Below are 24,488 nucleotides of genomic sequence, written 5' to 3' on the forward strand. Positions count from 1 at the left end.
AGTTTAGGAAAACGTTGCCAGGAAAACAGTTATCTGGGCCTGGTACTACCAGCATGATATAATTAAATATATTGTTTGGCTAGCGTATCAGAGTGGGAGTTGGAATTAGGTTCATGAGAGTGGAGCTAGCACAGCCAAACAGTCAGGCTGTCAAATCAGCCCCTCTATTTGCATTCTTCCTTATTTGAAAAGAATGAAAAGGATCTGTTCATGTTGTCATTACCTCTTGAAAAAAGGTCTTAGAAAGTATGACACTTAGAGGAGAAAGTAGGAGGGCAAGACAGGGCGAAATGGCAAAGGAAGATTGATCCTTGAGAGGCTCAGGGAGTGGGGGGAAACACTTTGCAAATGGTAATAAGGCAAGTTAAGAAAAATGATACCAGATGTGGCTGTAATGCCAACAATCAGCAAAAAATGTAAACATATATAAAGCTGTAGTAATAAAGCTGTTACAGCTGTAATGTTCAGGATGGAAAGAAGAATGAGGTCTCTCTTTTTAACTTAAGCTATATCAGGCTCTGGCCTCTGCTTATATTTATTTTTCCCCTTGTCCATTTCATCCTTTTAGAATAGTGATCCATCTTCCATAAAATTTGCTGGAGACCATTTCCAACATTTTATATAAAAATAAAATATAATACTGCCAACATCTTTCACAATAAATGATTTTATTTATAACAAAAAGCACTTTTGAACTCTTCAACATATTTCACAACCAATTAAATTTCTAAGCGCATGGAAGTAATTCATCCCATTTAATTAAAGAAAACGTAAGGCTTAAGACTAAACCTGTCGTCTTGTGCACCACTGCAAACACATGTGCATGCAAGTGCTGTCTCTCCTCCACCGTATAACAATTTCTTCTGCAGCGTCCACTGATGCTGGTGAAGTATATGCAGGCCACCCAGGAGGCCTCGTGTCTGCCAATGAATCTAATGGATTTGTGGCTCCCGTGGTCTACCTGGCCAAGACTTTAAATCTCGTCTTCTGTTCAAGATACGCAGTACTTTGCCCTGACAGTGGTATAAAATGAAGGGCAAACTTTATTCTCTGATCAGCTGTAGGAATGAGGAGCCCTTATACATCTATGTTTTTATTTTACATGCAGTTCTACCTTACAATTGCAATTTTTCAAAAGGTCATTGGAATAGTGTATTCCTACAGTTAATGGAGTGGTCCATGCGTGCAGAAAGCTGTGCTGGTTATACTGGTTGTAAATTTAGTTATTCAGTATTTGGTTGTTCATATTTGGTTTTTAGTGATCCCATGGCTCTTCCTTGCTTTATTTATACAAAAACACCTAAACTGTTTATTATTAGAGATGAAGATTTTCAGGAGCAGTTGTTCCCTGACCAACAGCTTTTCAGGACTCTGTGATAATTTCAACGTATCAAGCCTAGTGAGTTAGTGCAATCTAATACATCTGGAATGTCAATAACTGAAAAGTCATTTATTTGGCTGTTGTAAAATCTGCAAATTGTGCATGCAACTGTGGGGGGAAAAAAAAGTACTCTCTTTTCTGTTTTGGGGGCTTGATTCAGTAAGTTTACATCATGTGTCTCCTACTTTATGGGCTCTTTTATGTATGATTAAAGGGAAATATCTTGTAATCAGATGTTTTGTAAAATTATACTATGAACATACAGAGAGTGAGTACATTGCAATAGTGCATGGAACTTCCAGTCCCAATTATTATATTGTGTTGTTCAGTCCTTCCCTTTTTTAGTAAGGAAGCTCATAACTTCTGTCAGATAACAATCTTATTCCAGTCAGCTTCAGTGTTTCATTCATACGTATTCTTGCAGTCCTTATCATGCCATAAGTACTTCCTATCTTCTCTCAGTCTGATTTATTGACTGTATTCTTTATTTGCATTCAAGTGGGAATTATCTTAATGTACAGGCAAAATATTATAATTATTTCCATCAGAAAGAATTGAGATCTACTTCTCGCTAAATTAGCTGAGATGGCAGTGTACTGTTAGCATGACTGTGGATTGCATCCTTGCTGTACACGAGAATTGTTGTCAAGAAGAGATGCACATAGCGAAGTTGTCTGCTTACATAGGGGTGTGTGCATCTGCTAGGTCTTTTGACAGTGACAATTTGATTTGCTGTTACGAGTCACCATGCGGTCACCATTTCTAAGATGTGCTCTTCCCCGAAGATGAAATAAGATCTGAAATGTGTGACTTCCACAGGTATGTTAGTTCAAGTAGGTTTCTTTCTTTCTAACTCCTCTACGTTGATTACATGAAACACATTCAATTATTCACATTTTTGAATCACGCTTCAGAAACAGTTGCTTTTCTTACAAGTGATTTGAGATTCCTTACTATTACTCCTTCATGCATAATAAAAACACCAGTTCTGCCTGGGAAACTTTCCAACCACCTGTATTGGTTTCTGGTTCCCAAAGTATATAGGAGAGGCAGCCTTAAAACAAGCAAGATGATGATCTTCCGGAGAAACCAAGGCTTTTGCACATTGCTGCTACAGCAATAAGTACAATCTGTCATGTAGTTCCTGCTGTTTGTAAGCTTTGATCTTTCAGTATCATCCACAGCACACTTACTTTGTGAAGGGTGAGGGCTGCAGCACTGTCCAGTAGCTGCTTTTTGATGCTCTTGGGTGGGGTGCTCTGCTCAAATCCCATCTACAGTCATGTAAAGCAGCAACACAGAAGTGGCCTAAAATGTTGATTACATGAGTTCTTCTAGAAAAAGCCAGTAGTCTGAAGTTGTAGAATAGTGTATTTCTATAGAAACAGAATAGTAGAATAATTATTTAAGGGAGAGGAAATGAGCGTTGGAGGAAAAAAAAAGATACAGGATTATCAGATACAGCACTCTCGAGTGCTTTTACAATAAATAAATAAATTTCCAGAACAGTTTATGATTTGAAAGAAGTAATGGCTCCTGAGTGCCATTTTGTACTCAGTTGAAAATAGAAGAAAAAAATAAATTCTTTATGCAAAGTACCAGAAACAACATGGCTTTGAGCTATTGACAGCAAATGAAGTCAGAGAGAAGGAAACTGCTGTTGTCAAGTTAGCTTAGTACTGAGCAAGTCTCTATTTATTTGTTAATCAGATTAACGGTAACTCAAGATAAACATTTGAGATGACAATGTGTTATCGCAGGTATTTCAGCAGTTCATTGAAATGCCAAAATACTTGTTCGATATCTACAGTTTATTTTCAGAAAATTAGACATTATCATTAGGGCCACCCACTGAGCAAAGCACCTCCTGCAACTAACTGCTCATCCACTCTTATTTCTAATGTGTGGAAGGCTGTGGAAGCTGCTGCCACCCAGCTGGGCCTGTCCCAATTACAACACCCCACAGGGAGAGGAGGCTGCAGAGATGCCCATCTCCATGTCTGGTGAAGCAGCTTCGTTTTCTCCGTTACAGCAGAGGAAAGGAAGGATAATTCAGGGCTGGCAGAAACACTCTCCAGCACTTTGCCCTGAAGATAAGAATGAATAAATAAATAGTGACGCTGTGGTCTGGGAGGCAGGTTGTTCAGAAGGGAGAGAGAAGTCAAATGTGGGAGTTGAGAAGCCAGTGCAGATGGGGAGGAGGCAAGGAGAATGTGTGGGAGGTCATTTCTTCCTTTGCTGAGTGCAAAACTAAGTTTGCATTTTCACTCTGTAGTTAACACGAAATAGATCTGTAAGGAGAGTTTTTAATCAAATAGAAAAAAATTTTTGAAAGACTTTTTTTCATAACATTATTTTAGTCAAAAATGATATTTTAATTCCTCTTGTGGCACTGTATTTCTTTTTAAGCAAATATAAGTGTTTTTGTGAAAATAATTGCACCTGCAAGAAGCAATGTTTGAAATTTTCATATACCAATTTTTCATATACCAATCGTAAGAATATAAATATCCACATGCTTTTCTTCTTCTGGGTGTGAAACAGTGCTGGGTGACCTCAGCGGCTCCTTAAGGCAAGACAGCACCACTCCTCAGTTGAGCACAAGATGCTTAGGTCCACTGGCAATAAATGGATAGCCAGAACTTCAATTTTCAGAAGTGAGTTATTTTTGTAGAGTGAATTAGAATTCATCCAAGGGTAAAAGGCCAGGTGTGTAGGGTGGGGAGCTGGTTACAGCTGCTCTCTCCGCTGTTTCTGATTGCTTGAGGAAATCCAATAACCTCTGCTCATCCTGCCTCTCCCCCAGATGTCACTGTTGGTCCACACGACTGAGGATCAGCGACTACTCATCTGGCTTTATCTTCTCTGGTGTACCTGTGCATGTGGCATGGATACAGGTGTTTGTAGAGATTTTAGGACACTTTGTGTTTAAATATTTTGGTCAATATTAAGTGATTTCTGTGGAAATACTGTGGTCTATTTTGTTCTACATTTGAAACAACATCCTTCTTCTCAATAAAATGTTTTCTGTTCTGAATTACTCCTACTATCTGTCTACGCTAGAGCTGATCTTGTTGACAATACTGGTAGGAAGATCAAGGAGCCATAGGAAAGCGTACAAGCCTGAGGTGGGACCCTCGTTACATGGCTCTGCCCAGGCTGCCATTATGTTTGTCCTCTGAGCTCGTCAGAGGCCTGGTGGCAGTACCACGCTAAGTAGTGTGCTGCCCTCTGTAAGCGGCTGGGTGAGGTAAAGTGGAGCCCCTGAGGGTGTCCCTGCTGTTGTGGCAGCGTCCCCATGGGTGACAGGGCTGCTCCTCACCTCCAGGCATCAGCCAGCCTCCCCGCTGAGGGACTGGGGTCAAAAAGGAGGGAAGGATCCCTGCTCGTCCCACAGCTGTCAGTCAAGGAGCAGGAGCTGGAGGAGACTGCAGAAAACATGGGGGAAAGATAGCCCTATTGGGATATTTTCTGGAATCTCAATGCTGGTAAGGCACCCACTTGGTTTGTAGTTGACAAAAAAACATAACATGAGTTAAGTTTGTCCTAAATCCCGTTCTAATTTCTGTCAGGTTGCCAGTGCCATTAAGCCCCACCCCCGCAGGAGTGGCTGAGGGTTGGTGAATCCCCTCAGTGCTTGCGGGGTCCCCTGCTTAAACCTTGCCTGCTGCCCTAATGAAATAATTACAGAATTGGAGGCTGTTATCCAATTACTCTGACATTTTACCATTCTTTGTCGTTAACTGGATTAAGTTCATTGTAAAAAGATTAGTCGTGGAATAGGGCTGAGCGTAACGGAGCAAGGCGTCTGTGCCGTGAGGGCTGGTGGGGATGGCGGCGTGTGGCCCCCTGTGACGGCTGGTGAAGTAATGCATTGTATGGAATAACACAAAGTATTTAAAACATGTGTCAGTGCTATGGAGCTCTTGCACATTCTCAGGGTAGGCTTTTCTAGTAAGTAATTCATGGTAGTGGAAAAGAGAAGTGTTTGATCATTTTCTCTTCATAAGTACTGCGTGTTGCAGTCTATGTTGTCACCATAGTTAATGCCCATTTTTAGAGCAACAAGATATCCCAAATCTTTCAGTATTTGTAGTGTTCAAGTTCTTTTTACCTCTAATAGTTGCTGCAATGCTATGTCTTTCTGAAAGATCTGTGGTTCAAAAAATATTAGGCTGGTTAGGAATTGTTTGTTTTACCTCAGAGCAGGTTTGAAACTTCTGTAATGCACTTCTTCTACTGGATTTTTCCTGTCTCTGTTCTTTCTTTCTGATTTGAATGGGCATAAACGTTACACGTAATGGCTGTGATTAGCCAGTCAGGCAGTGCAGATTTCCATTCCCCGTTTTGCACTTCTCTCACATTAACCACCCTGTTATTAAACACCTTTTTTACTTGGATTTCTGTGGTCTTCCACATGTGATGGGTCTTGATGCACGCACTCTGCACAGAATCCAGTGATTCAGGAGCTGCTGAAGAAACCTTGTCTCTGTTGAAGTAAAGGAACTGCAATAACAACAACAACAAAAAAAGGAAATGGGTTGTCAGAGTTGAGAAATGAAAGCAGTGTATTAAAATTGTCTGGAAAATATTTAATTCTGCTTGTCTCTTTCCTGCCAACCTGTATTCTCATTGAAGTGAATGGGATCTTCACTACGGAATTAAATAAGGGCATAATGGAGCATTGCAAACACCACTCTCCTGGATTTTCCCCTCCCCTTCCTAAAATGCTTTTCTTCCCTTGCCCCTCTCCCTTTCTCCTCCTTTCTTTTTTCTTCTGTTTTTGTTGGGTGGGTTAGGTTTTCTTTTGTTTTCTTTTGTTTTCTTTTTTTTTTTTCTCTCATTTTAAACACAACTTTTTCCCAATGAAAGCCAGCATAATAATTATCTGGAGCCATATTTAGTGACTGCAATTATAGTATCTTTTTTCATGTTTTGCGTTATTTATTCTAAACCGTTAAATTTGATTTATTTTAGTTCTGGTCAAGATTTACCATTGTGTAGGAAATACTGGATGATTTTAATTACATTAGTTGTTTCAGCATCTTATAAAGTATTGTATTTTGTAAAAGAAAAGTTAATAGCTGCATAAGAGTCTTTTGCATCTATATCAGAGCCTGGCTTGCCAGCCCGCAACCGTCCTTCCCAGACCTGTGCTCTAACTGGCATTATTTCAAAACACTGTTACTTAAACGTGAAGTCTGGGTGGGGACGAAATGTAATTGTTGCACGGGTTTCCCTGATGGTGTTGTTTGGCTTTGATTCACTAGCAAAAATGGCTTGTAAGCTTTGCTTTGTATGGAATCTAGATATATTGAAATCTTCTTCATTGCGTATAATTTTCTGGGAAAAATCCTAAATAGGTTTTAGCAGTGTCTCAACACTTATTTTATTCTTTTATATATATATTTAAAGCCAAAATGAAGCCATTCTTTTTGTATTTTAATTAGGAAGCTTATACTATAAGGAAGATCTCAGATCTACATTTCAGTTTTCCCATTTCTTCAATGGAAACAGGTTTCAAACTTAACTGAGTATATAACCCTTTTGTCTTTTGAAATGGAGCTTAGTTCAAATTTGAGAATTTATAAAATGTACTGTGAAAGCTGCGGCTCTTGCTTACAACTTAGTTAAGTGAGTTCATTTCCTGACCAAAGCCAGTCATCACTGAATATTTATGCATTTCTTTTTATACCAGGTGAACTGCTGAAGGACTAGAAGTTTACTTCCTTTTTACCACACTAATAGATTAGGTATAGGAAATAAGACATGCAGAAAGCTTTCAGTTGATGTTCTCCTAGATATGGAACACAATTTTAAAGTACACAGCATAATCTGCTATATTTTTTCCACTTCATGCAAAATAACCCTGAAGTAAATCAGGTTTTCCTGAATTCCTCCCCACACTGCCAACCAATGGCCAACAACTGTAGCCTTCTTGAGCAGGTTACACTTGACCCTTTTGTAACTGCGTTCCTCCCTTTCTTTCTACCTTTTCTCTGCCATCATCTCATGATTTTACGGGTCTTGTCTTCCCTATTTCCTAATTATGCCTCTGGAACTTGATCATTATATGAGCAATTGGAGTTCTGATAGAGGCTTACAGCATGCATTACAATGTAATATGAAATGTAGACACTTCTACTCTAAGTGGAAGTGACAGATCAGAGCTTACAAATTGCATTCATTCACTTAAGAACCGCCTGGGACCTCTAAATTGATCACATGTGTTGTATGGATTATGTAATATTAATTAGGGTAGTATCCAATAGTGCAGCTGCGGTCCTTTTGTGGTTCTATTAAATCTCTGTTTTCAGGGGGTTGTAATTCAGTTCTGCAAGTCTTTTTGCAATGAAGGAAAACTTGAAGCACAATTATTAACTGAAGCTGAGAAGGGTTAGTGTAGGTATATGCAAATGTGAGTGAATCAAAGAAAAACAGTATTCGGGAGGTCTCTGAATTCCAGGTACTTTTGCACCTATCCTCAATTTTTGTACGTTTACAATGAACATTTTTCATCTCCAAACTGAGTATTTTCTAGTTTTATTAAAAAATAGTAGTGTATTTTACTACCATACTGCTATAGCATTAATTTTTTACATAAGCTACTGATAACTTTTTTTCTTGAAGTATGACAGTTATTATTCCGTGTTTATAGTATTTATATATGTAACATACAGTATTCTTGATCAACATACATGATTATTATTAGAAAAGAATTAAAAAGGTGTAGGTGGATCATTGTTTCTCCAAGACAATATTAAAAAAAAAAAAAAAAGATTTAAGAGTAAGGCCAGATCTTATTCTTGTGTTCAGTCTTCTTAGCTTCAACTTTCCAGCTGTATTGATTTGATGATACAATATTTTTGAGGATGGGAAGATGCTGCAATTACCTTGTGTAGTATTTTTAGTTGCTCCTGTGTTGGATGCTTATTCTGAACCATATTTTTTTATGTTAATGTTTTGAAATTAATTGGATTTACTCACTATCTTTGCTCTAAAACTTAATTTCTAGTAAAACTCAGAAGCAGCATTCCAGGGCTGATTTAATTTGTGGTATGAGTACTATATCTTCTGATTTCACACCATTAAGCTCTAGTCTTTCTCACATGAACTAATACTAAATATTCACAAAACAGAAACATTAGAGGACTGTATTCACTTCCTAGAAATTATATTAAGAATTAAAAAATGACATGAGAGCTCTGTAGGCTAGTGAGCCCAACTGGGTGTTGGTGATTTCATCTGCAGTGTGACTAACGCTAGCAAATTAATGGATGTGACCTTTTACCCTTCATATATAATTTTCAGTACAGAGCAACAACAAACTGCATCAGGCAGGGTGCTTATAGCATTCCCAGGCTGTTGGAGTATTAAGACTCAGGCAGTGTAGTCTTGCAGCATGATTGATTTGCAGTTTCCCCAAAGACACTACATGAAAACCTTATTATTAAGACATGTATAAATGCAGTTTATGCATTAACTTTCCTATTTTTGTACATAATGGGAAAAACCTGTCATTATGGAGATATTTTAGGATTCCTTGTATGTATTTTTCTCAAATGTATGAAGATGTTGAAATTGTACAAGTAGGATGTCTGCCTTTGTAACCTGTTTTAATGGTGCTGTAACCGCCATTCTCTCTTATTTGTCCTTTTCTGTTTTTATTCAATGTTACGTTTGCTTTCAAGTTGAGAACAACTTGCTGGAAAGTGGTTGTTTTCCTTCTTCGTACTTTCAGTCCTAAAGAGCTACACTGCAGAGTCCAAGCCCATGTGGACGTTTCTTACCTTCCTTGTGCAGTACGGTTATTTCTTAAAAGCCATAATGCTTTTTAAGTTTACAATAGCATTGGAAAGCAAGATTCAAAATTAGCTATATTAAACTTACTGTAGTGGTATAAAAATATATTTTCTTCTACTTGTATGTGACTGTAGTTTTCAGTATATATAATATTATTTCAATAGATACAATATCATGAATAATAGTGTGGGGTTTTTTTTTTGTTTGTTTTTAAAATATACAAGAACTTTTTGGAATGATCCACTAGAGTGGGAAAAAGTAAGTCTTCCACTGGCATCCCTTAATTTGCATTATGTTCAAAGATACTTGATCACAGAATATACAAGATGTTGGATAGCGTTATTGTTGCTTGATAATCAAATCTATGGATAGCTGCAAAATCAAAAATACAGTCTGGATGCATATGCCTTTTTCAGGGAATTTTTGTTATTGTGAGAACTGTCTTGGTTCATTGATGCACATATTTATGTTGTCAATCGTTATAGCTGATACAGAGAATGTATTTTGTTTTAAATTTGTGATAAATGTAGCTTATCATGTTAAAAGGAGCTTCTTGATTCTGAAGTGCAAATCATATTGCCTGCCAAATTAAATGTTAGCTGTATCACAAAAAGTAATCGGAAGTAGAATGAATTAATTCCATCCTTTAGTCTTCATATTTTGTCTCATTTATTTTGACTTAATTTTCTTTTAAATAGAAACAAACACCACCTTTGGCTTTTAGAAAATAATTTAAAAAAAAAAAAACACTTTGATAGTCCATTAAAAAATCATTTAAAAACTTTACAGTAACATAGGTAGCAATAGAAAAATACCTCTTTTCTGCATATGAACAGAAAATATTGCCCTTTGCTTATTTGAGAGCAGTGTTTCCAGGAATGTTTTTGTTTGAGGATACACTTAATGGATTTTATTTAATAGTCACTACAACGTGCTACTTACCCAGGCAGCTGAAAGTCTGAATTCTATTTGTTATGTCCTGAATGTAAAATGTGATTTTTTTGATAATCCTCTCTTCTGAAAAGTATATAATAGCTTTTATTTTTCCTAAAATAAATTATAAAAGGCTGTCTTGGATAACAGTATTTGGATGCGTCAAGGCTGTGGATTACAAACCAATTAGAGCAGGATCTTTTCACCTTAATAGTAGCACACGGTATTGTGCTTGTTTAAGAAATTGGCTGTTGTGACGAGGCAGCTGCAGGATGGCTGTTGTTCTGGCTCCAGGGCCAGGTGTTTGATAAAGGCCTCCTCCATCCCTGCCCCAGTCGCCTAATTTTCTGGCTGTTTTGTGCAGTGTCATCTTGCTGCTATCATCTCGCACCAGTGTTACAGGACAGCCGAGGGGAATGTGGCAGCCTTGCAGCTGGGCTGAGGAGGTGGTGGGTAAAGATTTCAGGCTGGTGGGAAACCTGCTCCTTGCTTCTCACGTGGCTTTCCCCAGGCCAACAGGACTTGGTGAGGGACAGGTGGTCATCTTTGGTAAATACGGGTGCAGAATTTCCACTGCAATGTATTGGTCCGTTTCCTTTCTACTTTGGGGAAAATCTTCCATTTCCACAAGGAATTTTCATTTCTTTGAGGAAACTGGTCTTTTTTAAAGTTGTTAGATGGACAAGCTGGATGGCAGCATTTTGCTGCTATCAGTTTGGTGTGTGTTCCGTTAATGTACAGAAAACACTTGTTCCACCGTGAACAGTGAACAGGCCCCTTTGTCTAATGTGACGCTTGACCTCGCGAGTTCCTAACATAATGTTACTGCAGTATTTTCCACTGCTATTGTATATGCTCTTTGTTAACTTTTCTTTCAACTTCTGTGTGTCTGACACAGGAGTATAATTGTGTGCACTTGATTTTTTTTTTTTTAATTAACAATGCAGTCATTTTGTATTTAGCATTTTGTATTTAACCCCTAATTTACCCAGATTTCCAAGTAACAGGTAAGAAGATGCCTGTTCCCAGAACAGGTATCACTGTCTTCTGTTTCACTGACAGTGGTGTCAGAGCCCTGCCAGCAGGTATCCTCTCGTGCTGCCCAGCCTCAGCCGGTGGTATGGAGAAGGTTACTGTCCTAGCAGTCACTAAAGGTGGTGTTGCAAAGGAAAAATATCCTGACTTGTTCTAAGGTTCACTCCCTTGCTGATTTTGCTGGAGGTCTTAAAGCAGACTTGTCATAAAATCTGGTGGGTAGGTACATGTTTTAATAATCTATTTTAATAGGGTGGCTCTTGTATTAAATACAATTCATGGCTGAATGTTTGAACTGAATTGTACTGCTGGAAAATCCATCTCTAATAGAGTTTCATTGGAAGTTAGCAGATGATATAAATAAATGAAGGGAAAGGGTAATTTAACAACGACCTCTTTATAGGAAAACAAAACTTTTTGGAAGAGCAAAGGCTTTTAACTTGAAATGCTGAAATCAGATAAATGGATCAAGTAATCTCTTCTTAGCAAGAATTTTACTTAATCCTTTTGGTGTCTCAGCAGTGTTTCATTTTCATAAAGCTTTTCCTTTATTGTTGAACACTGGATTAAGGTATTCCATGATTTTTCTATATGAGGGATTTCTCGTATATTTTTGGAAGAAGAAAATTATTGATTGTGAGATGTCAGTGGGATTGGCAATCTACCTTGGTTGCAGAGATTCACCTTCAAAATCACAAATTTAGAAGTATCCCGGAAGCTTCTAGTTACTTTAGGAGATACATCTTTATTTTGCTTAATATAACAAAGAAAAGTTGATGTATTTGGTCAAGACCAAGGCTTACTTCTTTGTCATTTTTAGTTTTTGTATCAACAGCTTCCTTTCAATATGGAATATTGAATATCAATATAGTAGAAATAGTCTTCACCAGACTTCTGTTAAACTGCATTTTTTGAACAATTAAAACAGAAAATAACACTTATCAACTCTGGCCAATAGTTATAGTATTTATACAAAGTAATACAAAATAATTGTATTTATATTATGGTAAAAGTATAAATGAAAATGTTCGTGTTGAAAGGTGACATGTTTTGCAAGCAGAGGTTTCCCTGTTTATTTAAGTAAAATATATATATATATGTATATATTGGAGACTCTTCTGGTAGAATGATACGTAGGCTTCTTGTGCTAATAAAAACTTAGGCTGAAAGTCAATCCTCCAAATCATTTCTTCTGCTTAATAGCCCAAGGAAAGCACTACAATATAGCATTCCTGAAACATCTGAGCTTTCCTTCCAGTGCACACGTTAACATTCAACATCATCAATTAAATTAATGAAGACTAATAGATTTCAGTTCCGAGTAAGACAAAGAATGCAGAATCTGAACTCTTACTTGTATCCCTGGTTGTCCAGGTTAAGGAATGTTAAGTGTACTGCATGGATTCTACTGCAATAAATGTGTGTAGTTGTAGTAAGGACAATTCTGCGTGTCTTTGGTTTCCTGAGCAGCACTGACCCCTTTAGATAACAGAAATGACTGTGAAGGGCAGGCTATTAACCAGGGTATTAAAAGCAAAGGAACTGCTTATGCAAACTTGATTCTTTTAAAGGGCAGTTTTTCTATCTTTAAAAACACGTCCTCTTCTCTTTAGCAAGCTATCAAACATCTCTTAATATGAGTCCTTTGTAGTGTTAGGGAGAGCAGAAATTTGGGCAGGTCCAAGGTTTATTCTTCACTTTTTAACTAAAATGTATCCCTTACCATGATCTGAAAACTTCGCAGGTTGTGACGTTAAATTTCTAGGAAATGTCACAAGTAGAGTGAAAAGAAGATGACAGAAAAGCATGGTGGTATTAAATGGAATTTTTAGTTAATAAATGCTAAGTTATTTATGAAAACAATATTATTTTTGAAACACTTCTGTGTATACTGTATGTGCATGTTAATGCTAGTGTTCAAGTTGCTCCGGTGTGGTTGCATCTGGTTCAAGGTGCTGCTCCTCCTGGGAGGGGAGTTGTGCTGTGCTTGGCACAGCCCAGCAGGTAGCACGTGGTGTAAGAGGGCCCAAGTAGCAACAGCAGCTAGTGAACATTCAGGCTCCTGAATTTTTGAAAATAGGGCTCCTTTCAAGTTAGTGGAAGTGAAAAAAAGAGCAGAAGACAACTATAAACATGGTACTTTTTTCCATAGGGAGTTCACAGAGCAGTTTCTGTGTTTTTAAGAGAGGTGAGCATAAAATAATGATTATTCTCACAGAAGAGTTTGGGAATGTTTTCACAGTGTTATATGAAGGATGTTTTGCCACATAAGATTTAAAATAACCATTTAAGTGTTGCATATGATTTGCCCGGTTGGGTTTTAACAGCAAATCCCAACTCTAGCAGTGGCAGGCAGAGAGCTTGTCTGCTCCAAGGGTTATGTTCTGGTATCCAGAAGGTGGCAGGTGATACTCGGAGTGTGCAGAACTGGTCAGAGAGCTGTTGGGACCAGTGCACTCATAAAACATGTGTTTGTTGTACTCATCACATCTCCCAGGCACCCCCTGGTGAGGAGCCCTGTCTGCCACATGTTTCAGAGAGCCCCCGAGAAACTGCTTGTCAGGCCCCAAACGCAGCATGGTGGTGAGGCACCTCCAGGCTCACTCTCTTCACCAAGCTCCGAAAGCAGAGCCCCTCTTTTATTATAACCAAGCATTCATGCGTTTTAAGGCTCTGGAAAAACAGCTTTTGTTCCAGAGTGGAGCATTTCCTCCAAGGGGAGCTGTAGTTTGTGCAACATCTCCACTATACGAGGCACTGCAGAAAAGAAATTAAGAGAAGTAATAAAGTGATGATGACTGAACTAATTGTTGGGCCCTGTACATATTTTTCTCACGTGTTCAGACTATTGCAAACTCAGTTTAAATGGAAAAGTAAGCACATATCCAACTAATATTTTGTTGAGAGAAAATAACTGTACTTCTGTGTGCTGGTGCTGCTTGCATGCTGTTTTCCTTCCCCCTTTTGCCATGGCACAGTGGTATTGCAGGGATGGAGGCTCATTCAAGGCAGTGGGGTGTGTGTGAAATTAATTATTTTTCCAGTGTTCATTTCAGCTCACTCTTTGGATTACATCAGTACTGTATAGACTTAAGCTTTTCTATCCTGTTGTCATACTTCATAGTAAGACTGTAGTGAATCACAAGAAAAAACCTGCATTGCATTGCAAAGGGATATTAAATGATTTTAACATACAGAGGGGATTTTTTGCCTGGTATTCCTGCCTTGTGGGAACAGGTCACTGCAAAATCTGTTCTTGGCATCCCAGAAAACGAAGCTGTTCTAGTAGCTGTATGTACTTATATGGACTCCTGAAGTGAGATCTTTCAATGTAGGCATTTTGTTTTTATTCATGTGAAGGGGAAAAGCAGCTGAGAAAATCAGTGTTGGATTTTGGGGAGCCAAGACTGCCATTTATTTTATATGTACTTTTATATGCCAGCATATTGGTGTGCTGTCACTGATAATACGAGAAAGAATTCCCATGAATTTCATAAAGTTTATTTTCATATTATTACAGTATTTGAACTCCTTAAATAAGTTGCCTAGGAAGGCAAGGCATTATAATTATTGTATTTTGATTCCTGCATGTCCATACACTGGAGAAATCCCTATTAGCAGGCACGGCCTTGTAGTAAGTAGCACCGGAGAACTGCAGAAAAAGCAGATGCAATAGCAGGAGTGCCAGTGTAATTATATTTTGTTCTTCTGTACGGTTACTCCTGGGGGAGAAGGAAGTCAGTAATTGAAATGATTAGCTACCAATATTATTGCGGTGTTAGCTGGCACACGGGCAGAACTCAAAGCTTTGTCACTTTATAGTGGAGCTTTCTATGTGATTCACTCAAGGTAGAAGTATCTAGAGTAATTTAGGGAAATAAGAGCTTAGCTGTTTAGGACTAATATTAAATGTAGAATAAGTAGCAACAGCAATGATAATTTGAGACAACTGGTGACAATCTGGCCCTCTCTTCATTTCTACAAGGTTATAGTTACAGCCCTTGCTAGTTTTGAAAGCAACTGTATTATTTCTCTAAGAGACGCATTTTATGCAGCCAAGTACCTTATGCTTAACCTCTGGCTGTATTTGCCCTTATTTTTTAATGACCTTGAGTAAATGATTGTCGTTTTATGTTCTAGCCAAAGTCCTTGAAACGTTCCTCTCCAGAAGAGGACTCAATATTGCTGTTCTGTTCCCAGAAGATTGCTGGGTACTGTGAGGGTGGAAACCATTTGCTATTACTTAATGAAAAAATGTCCTCCATAAATCACCTCTTCAAGTGGAGCCCACAGTGAAACAGCATGAGTCTTTAGCACTGCCAGCACTCTAATAGACTTATATATCCTGGGTACTCATTATTTGCTGGTTGTTAATTATAGAGTGTGTTTAAGACAGGAAATCTGGTGTGCTTCTTAAGGAAAAAGCAGCATGCCCTATGCCACTCTTTAAAGGGAGAGGGAACTGACAAAGGAGGGGAAGGAAATGTCTTTTGCTTTAATTTAAAGGAATGGACTATGTACTTCACCTACAATGAAACACATCTGATGTTTTAATGCATGTAACTGGCTGGGTTTTTTTATTCTTTCCCCCTGAAAATTGATGCTAAAGGATTTTAAGACTTCTAGAGAAGTTATTGCTGAGGTGATTTGGGTGCATCTTGCAGAGTTGTTGTTTGTCATGATTATTAACAAGTCCCTTTGGGAAAACATTTGAAGGATTTCCCTGGGGGAAGAAAACTGGAGCTTTAAGATCTTTGTGCAGCTCCCAGCTTATTAGATCAGTTAATCTAATTAAGTGGTTTACTCTGACTTCACGCAGGCATGCATCAGAGTAATTCATCTTGAAAGTCAGTTGTATGAAATCATTATACTGGTAGTGGGAGACGAAGGCTAAACGCAGTGCCTGTGAGACCACTGGCTGCTGCTCTGCTCCTAGAGCCCACTTTCGTATGTACGTCATTGGATAAAGTATATAATAGCTTTACAGCCGGGATTGACAACCCAGCTTTTCCTGTTTTTTGTTTGTTTGTTTTCATGCTGCACTCTAGCCCTGCTTCTTTCTGATTCTATCTTTATGGATATTTTTATTTTTTTTTCTGTTTATTTTTCTTTCTGTCAATAGCATGGCTTCAAGATGGAGGCTAAAAGGGACAAACTGCACCAGCAGAGCCCCTAGATTGATGCCACTGGCCCTCTCCTGGTGCAGGAGGAAGGGTTTTGAACCCACTCAAACAGAAGGTAGTGTCTGATGTTAGCAGTCTGCCTTCCAAGCTGTTTTATAGGAGAGTACAAAACTTCTTCATTTTCCTTTGGCTGAAAGCATGCTTGCTCTTATTTGAAGGGGAAGACATGTAGGGTAAATGTAGAAGGAAAAGACAGGAAAGGTGGTGACCAACTGCAGTTTTTAACCAGGCTTCATTATTCACATCTCTTTATTCAAATGTTAGCAATAAACTATAAAATGCCTTGGGTTGGTTATAGATAAGTACTGGAGTGATTTTTGAAATGGTGTTACATTTAGATATCAAGGAATGGAAAAGCGACTCCTACATTTAATATAGTATGACACTAACGTACCCATGGGAGGAAAGAAAATAGTTGTAGCAACAGAGATTTCTCTTATTTGTTTCCTGGTTAATGATCCCTATTTGTCAAAATGTGGGAGGGAGAAACACCATTCCTTTATTCACTAAAAATCTTTTTTTTATCTTAATTTCTGATAATGTATACACAAATTATCCAGTGCATATTAACTCATTTTAATTCTTTATGCTTTTGGCTGCTCTGAGATACCTTAAAGCATGGAAGATGATGCTTAAAGCCTAACTTTATTTTGCAGCAGTAGTCTTTGCATCCTGTCCAGTACATGTGTTTTGCCTTACAGCAGGAAGGAGCTGGTATACAACTGATGACAGACTGTCTCTGTGGACAGATTCTTGTCTTTTCTTGCAAAACGAGCACATGGTCAAATTGTTGTATTAGACCTGGAAGTCATCTGCAAAACATGGGTTATGACTTAAGTGCTAAAGACAACATAGTAAGTTCCCCCATATAACAGCTTTATTGTACTGTAGGTTTTAATAAGGCTAATTACATGCAGTTTATATCAATAATCTGTCAGGCTTTGAAATTAACAGTATTAGATAACCGGTATTAAAAGGTTCTATTTCCTTAAGAATAGTTGGTGCTTTTGAAGACATTTCTGTTTTACATTAATTGATGTAATCAAGCCATTATATCATTTTATTGAAGTACAAATATATATTTATATTGATATTACTTAATTGTTATTGATAATTTAGCAATGTGGGTGAATTTCCAAAGTCCCTTTTGTAGAAGCATTAGCAGATTTGGGGATTTCAAATTACTGAGACAAAAATCTTACTAAGACAAAATCAGGCTAAAATGAAAAATCTGACATCTTGCCTCAGATTCAGCATCTCTGAATTACTGCAGATGTTTATTTAAGTACAGCCTTGAGCAAGTTTAATAGCACACAATACCATACACAGACTGTGCTTGTGTAATGCGGTGTGTTGTGCATGACGTGGTTTGAAGAGAGTATGTTTCCTTAGGCCATGCAAAGTAGAAATTTGGGTCTGAAATGTATCTGGCTTTTTGAGAATAGGATTCCCAAAGAACAGGCTCCACACAGTAGTGGTCATGGCCCCAAGCCTGTCAGAGTTCAAGAAGCATTTGGACAATGCCCTCACATATAGGGTCTGATTTTTGGGTAGTCCTGTGTGGAGCCAGGAGTTGGACTCAATGATCATTGTGGGTCCATTCCAACTCAGGATATTCTGTGATTCTGAGAAGAGCCAGAGCCTCTGACGGAACGTTTCTGAGTGTCAGTACTCTGTTGCTTTCTATAGGGTTGGATTTCTATGTCCATCCATGTAGGAAATGTGATTAGAGGACAGTAAAGTTATCTTGGCCCATAGTTGCTTGGAAACTGGAACCTCCAGCTCCATTTAGGAACGCGCATCCACGTACAGGATTGGTTCAGAGAGCTGGCCCTTTCCTTTCTCATGGCTTGTGAAACTGTGCCCCAAGTTCCTCGAAGTTCCCTTGTCCTTTTCCCCAAGGTCCTAACACAGGAAAATTAAGTGACACTCCTACCAGTAGAAGGAGAAAACTTTCTCCCATGCCATACTTCATCTAATAAAGTACAGGCTAGAGAGGTGGGCATTGAGGTGGTTTGAAAACTCACAAAACTGCCAGGCTCTCAGAGGGTTGTGACCAGCAGTGGCCAGTCAGTCAGCCTGTGGTTGGTACTGGATCCAGTGCTGTTATGCATTCCTGTTAATGACCTAGAAGTTAGGACAGGGTGTACCCTCAGCACCTCTGCAGGTGTTGCAAACACTGGTGTGACGCATCTGGAGTGCTGGGTCTGATTCTGGGCTACTCTGGAGAGAGTTCAGCAAAGGGGCCACCAAGATGATGAAGGGATTTGGAGCGTCTGGCATTGGAGGAAAGGCTGAGGGAGCTAGGACTGCTCAGCTTGGTAAACAGAAACCTGGGGAGCATGGGGGCAGGAGTGGATTTTATCAGTGTGTATGAATAACCAATGCAGGAGAGTAAAGCAAGGTTCTTTGTAGTGGTGCCCAGTGAAAGGACAAGAGGCAATGGGCACAAATGGAAATAAAGAATATATTGCTATCTTGAAACTCAACAAGCTATTCTTGCTGATCCTACTTTGAGGAGGGAGGTAGTACTAGATGATCTTCAGAAGTCTCTTCCAAACTCAGCTGTTTGGAAAGCTTCATTTTACAGTGCTGTTTTTAGGCAGAAAAATGTGTTGAAGTCATGTTCTGGCCTAAGGCTATAGTAACATGGTGCTAGTCAGAGTTCATTCACATCTTCTGCCTTGGAGGTTTGTTTTTCAAAGGAGTCCTTCTCTAAGTGTTTGCATTGCGTTCTGGCCTTGATTGAGAGCGGGAAAGCTTGGCCTGCCAGTTCAGGAATGGTCCTTCTGTACTCAGACAGCCACCAGCTGTGTAACTACAGCTGACTGCTAAGATTTCTGCAAAATATAAATCTTAATTCTGTAGCAATTTTATTCCCCTTGCTTAGTCTTCACTTTAATGCCTTTTGCCAGATGCCCATTAGGGTGCATTCGGTCCACTGGTTAGGTTGCCCATGGGACTTGTCTGTTGCAGCAGCATTAGCATAACCTGGGTAAATAACAGCAGTGCTTACTTAGCTCCTTTCAATGGATGCAGGTCTGGGAGAGCTTACCTGAAGCAGCCAGGTGCCATTCGGGTAATGCCAGGAGCAGTAATCTCTGATGGGAGGGCAATGGCGAGCAGCACAGCTGCTGTCAAATCCAAACCTCGCCCTGGGTCCATCTTTAGCACACCTGTAAGTCACTGCAGCACAACATATGCTTGCCTGTCAGAACAAGCCACGCTGGTGATGGTAAATTTGTCAAGGTCTGAATTGTGGTAAATCAAGTTGAAAATCTTGGCAACAGCAGAGAAAAGATTGTAATGCTGAGGCTGGCAGTAGGGCTGCATTGTGCATGCTATTAATTGATACATCTGTATTTGTTGTTTCCGTGGGAGTTATTCAGACCCATGCCTTTGCAGTGATCTTTCATATGATTAAAAGACATTGCTCTAAAAAATGCATCACTACGGTTTCTCTGGGACATCATTATGCTGTGCAAAGGAGGCTGCTAAACCTGTGAACTCCAGCTGTGACTTCAGCACATTACTTACAGGAACGTGGTGACAGCCCTGCAAGGTTGTTGTGCGGCCAGAGCCGTCAGGGTCAGGGGCCACCCGTGTTTGGAAAGCTATGTCTAATAGTTGGCAATCCATAATTGTCTCGTAAAGCAATTCTTCTTGCGGTGTTTGTGAAGGGGCTGTTATTTACAGTCTGATTCCTTGAAGGCATGCTGAAGATAAGGAGGCTTGAATAATCAGATGGCATACGGAGCAGCAAAGAATAAACTCCCGTCTCCATTGAAGTCAAAATATGGCAAGGACAGCCATGTCAGGATTTGAAAACACACTGCAGGGAGAGAAGAGGTAGAGGAGCCCCGTGGCCTGCAAACCCTGCTGGAGGGAAACTTCTCATTTACATTGACTGTGGCTCCGCTCTGTTTCCATCCTTCCAACCAGAGAGGAGCTAGCTTACCGTCCTGAAGTAGTGTGTTACCAAGTCCAAGTGTTTCAGTGATTTGGTTTTCAACATATTTTCTGTCTACAAAAATAGCACTTATGTAAGGACTCAGACAATATAACGTATCTTCTTCCATTGCCCTCTCAATAAAATAAATTAAAGGTTGGTATTGCTTGCAGTGTTCAGGATCCAGGCAGTGAAATACGTTGCAATCACCACAAGGAGGCCGAGGATCCTCCCTTTCTCCTGGGGGCTTTGTATCTGTCACAGCGTTTGGATTAGGAGCAGGTGCTGCTACATCTGGTGTGGCATATAATAGCTCTCTGCAAACGTTATTTTTATCAAAGAAGTTGTTTTTCATTTCAAGCCTGTCCAGGCAGACTTGCAACAAGAAAATAAGAAATGTGCATTTTCTATCATATTGAACATCAGCTGAAGTCCAGTAGGCTCAAATACTGATTCTCCTTTTAAAATTTTCATTAGAACAAAAACATATCAATAATACTTCTTTTGTCTCTCTCAGTGAAGCAGAGATTAGAAAAAAGCTCTATCTTTCTTTTTCCATAAACTCTTCGTGAAACATGCTTGAAGCACTGGAAAAATTGGTAGGCACATGATAAATTGGCCACAAGCTGCAGATGCAGTAATCTGTGTGCCTTTCTACAATAACTCTCTTAAGGGAACTTTTATGTCCTTATATCTTAGCTACTCTGGTTATCAGAATAGCTTTGTACAGTGGCATATATCACCCTTTTATTTAATTAAAACATCTCTAAGAAGAGATTGTAAAAATCTAGCTAGAGGTATTTTATAGGGTTTGAACTTGGGGTCACTTTGTTCTATCCATCTCATCTGCACTCAGTAGTTTCTTCACGATCCCTCTGAGCAAAGGGTACTAGGGCAAGCATGTCGGTGTGGTAAAAGATCATGGGTTTTGCAAGGTAGCAGTTTCTATTTCAGTAGATTTCTTTGTAATGTTGCTTCTATATAATACTTGTGTATTCTTTTATAGAGGAGGAGTGGGCATTTCTTTTAGGAACTTTGCTCCTTTTTCTAAAACATTCATCTCCAGCACATCTTTGGTCTACAAGATGTGTCCATCTTTCCCCTCATGGCTATCCTAGGTGGAGTTCTCAAACACCAAATGGTACAGTTCTGATTATGCTTAAGCCTTAGTATTTCACCTTTCAAAAATGTTTTATATTTTTTTTACTTAGTAGAAAAGAGGCAGGTGAGTGAAGAGTCCAGTTGCTAAGTTGTTTTGAAGGCAGAGATGGGGGCAGTAGTTTCAGTACAAGGTAATATTGAAGTAGATTGGCATAATGGGTTTTTAGTGGAAGGAGCATACATAAGGAGATATGTGAGAGAATATATTAAATGGACTTGTGTCAGGATTCATTTGTTATATTTACTAGGGATTTGTCTGCTTGCTACACAAGCATCCTTTATTACTGTATTGAATTTAAATATCATCTACTCCTGGGGAAGATATCTTTCTTCCTTTTGTGTGCTGCAATTTACTTTTTATTATCTTCCATCTAATATCAAAACCACAAATGAAATAACTCATTATCAGTATAGTGGTAGTGCAGATTAAGGAGGTATTTTCAGTGCAGTGGGTTCTGAATGTTATATTAGTAATTTCGCTGCCTCTATCAGAGAAAACCAAGTAATGTTTTACGGTAAGATTGTTGGCTGACATTTGTGGTATGGATTTACTAGGGCTGAAAAGAGTTATGCCACTGGAATTTTCAAATGAATCTTCTAAACCATCTCTACCGTGCTGATATGTAGGACAAAGCTGTTTATGTTGCTAAATTATGTAATCTTTAATAGAGAAACTTCCTACACACCCCATATTGGCTTTTAAAGCATATTTTTAAAAACAATTATTGCAAAAGACTCCAAGTGGTTAATGCTGAGGTGTGAGCTTTACATTGTCGCTGAGTTCTCTTGCCTGTGTTTAAGTGAACTTAGAGATATGGTTTCTTCAAACGACAGCACTGCGGTGCCACAGCTTAACTTCAAAGGGCTTTTATGGTCATGTCAGAGGCTGTGAGATCAGCTACTTGATGGAAAAGAAGCCTCTTTCTGATATATATATATATTAGTAGCTTTCTAAGTTTGCAAGTTACAAAATGCATATACATTTTAAAAGCTTTTGCAGTTTTGGATATACTTGTACAATACCTAAGCCAAACTGATATGCATTTTGTCCCACTACAACTGCAGATATCTTCACAACCCATATTATTTTAGTTGCTTAGTATTATACAATCCAAGAGAAATCCAGAAAAGCATGAATGATTCATGATTCTTATGCGTGAAGCCCAGTTACAAAGGGATGAATCGGGAACCAACAATCTGAATAACACAGTGCTTCCTGTACAATTTTTACTGAATCCATTTAGTCATGTCTATTCTGAAATATTATAATCATGTGGTATGATTGTTCTTAATTTAAATAATTATTCCCTGATTATATTAGTAATGTAAACTTTCATAGCATCTTTGGGTTTGGACCCATGGCTAGTAACAACCTGTTATCTTTTCTAAATAATTAGTACTCCTTCACAAAATGTAGCTGTTCCAGGTTTGTTTCTGTGCGATATATGTGTATTTTAGAGCTTCTGCAACTGATTAATCAAATGTGGTTTGTATTTTAGCGATAGCATTTGAAATGTATATAATTTATACATATAATTTCATAGTCAATAGTATGTTTATATATACTTACACATGTGTATATGTTACAGGTAGAGAGGGAAGATGTAGGAGCGAGTGTTACTGAGTTGATCCAGTCCTGACCTGAATTTTAATCATCTTGCCACCATCCAATAATTTTATAACATACAGGAGAGGGCTCGTATTGCTGCATTTGGTGATTCTGGGGCAGTTTAAATTTTCCTTCTATCTTGCAGAGCTGGAGCAAGCAATGTGTTAATGGTATGAACTATCCTGCTGCTGAGCATTTTATTCTAAGCATTGGTTTGTGCAGTGGTAATGATGGTCCCGTTTAGATTTGCAACCCTGTCAGTGGGGCTGTTGACTCAAGAGAACCCCACACAGGAGCAGCCCAAGCTAGAAGCATCCATGTAACATTCAGGAGAGCCATCTCTCTATATGTAAAGTGATGCACAGCTGTAACTGTACGTTCAATGTTTGAAAAAATGTATGTTGCACCTTGCAGTGCATGCAGTATATGTTGTTTCACTAGTGTTTTCCTTCAGGTACTTAGTCATTTCTAACTAATCTGTATGAAAAGGGATTGAAAATGCAAATAATTTCTGATAGCACAAGCTGATAAATAATGAGTTTTCCTGAACCATTAGTACTTTTCTTGGTATAGGCTTATCTTGCATAGGGTTAATAATGCACATCACAACACTTCTATCATTCTGCGGTTTGTTTAGCTTCTGTTAGCAACACGGTTGGACTGCTACATCACTTGTCTTGTTATAAAAAATAAATAAATTGGTCATTAAAGTGCATTTGCATCCATAATGAGCCCAGGCATCCCTTTTCTGCTCTTTTCTTTCCTGTAATCAAGATGCCTCTGTAGGCCAGTTGGGTACAAGCATTAACCACACAGCAATGTCGTTAAATGCAAAATTTTGTTCTAAGAAATGGTATGATAAAATTTTCATTAATCTTGTCATTCATTGCGATCCCTCAGCAGAAATAGAATCCCTTGTCTGTAATATTTACTGGTGTATGGATTTATTAAAGACCCAGTGCTTCCATGGGAAAGTGAAGAATTTTTGACTTACTAGGCTAAAATGCATAGGTAGCAGTACACCAGCTCTCATGTTCAGAATCTCTCTCTGACTTGAGTATTGAACTATTTCATGTATTTTAACTTTTTAAATTTTTCTTTCCTCTCATTACCTGATTTCATGTGAAAATTTCTTCACGTGGTTCTCTTATTCTTAATTTATTAGATTTGGCATGGCTGCTTATTGTATCAGTTTAGCATCTGGCTAATGTAGCTCATTTGAAGAAAACAATATGCTTGAACAAACCCCTGTAAAATTAACCCTTATGGTCTAAATAGACTTGTACATATACAGTATGCTTGTGGTTCTTGCTCTATAAATATTATTTAGCCAGCTGAAAACATATTTCCCTGTTCTTCTGTTAATCTATTCCCATCAAATGTATGAAATATTAAACATCATTTTCAAAACATTTTTAAAAGCAGTATTTTTAC

General features: G+C 38.5%; 1 protein-coding gene and 1 long non-coding RNA gene across 13 annotated transcripts in view; one reads left to right on the top strand and one right to left on the bottom strand.

The window, feature by feature from the left end:
* The window catches only part of LOC308177622, a 109,724-nt gene extending 86,696 nt beyond the window's left edge, over nt 1-23,028 (bottom strand). Inside the window, exon 1 of the long non-coding RNA XR_013939274.1 lies at nt 1-23,028. This exon is cut by the window's left edge and continues 13,970 nt beyond it. This is a non-coding gene — a long non-coding RNA (uncharacterized lncRNA).
* Nucleotides 1-24,488, top strand: part of SLIT3 (slit guidance ligand 3) — a 512,565-nt gene that overhangs the window by 215,325 nt on the left and 272,752 nt on the right. The window lies entirely within an intron of this gene.

The sequence above is a fragment of the Anser brachyrhynchus genome, assembly GCF_964034855.1.
Source record: "Anser brachyrhynchus genome assembly, chromosome: 14".
NCBI lineage: Eukaryota > Metazoa > Chordata > Aves > Anseriformes > Anatidae > Anser > Anser brachyrhynchus.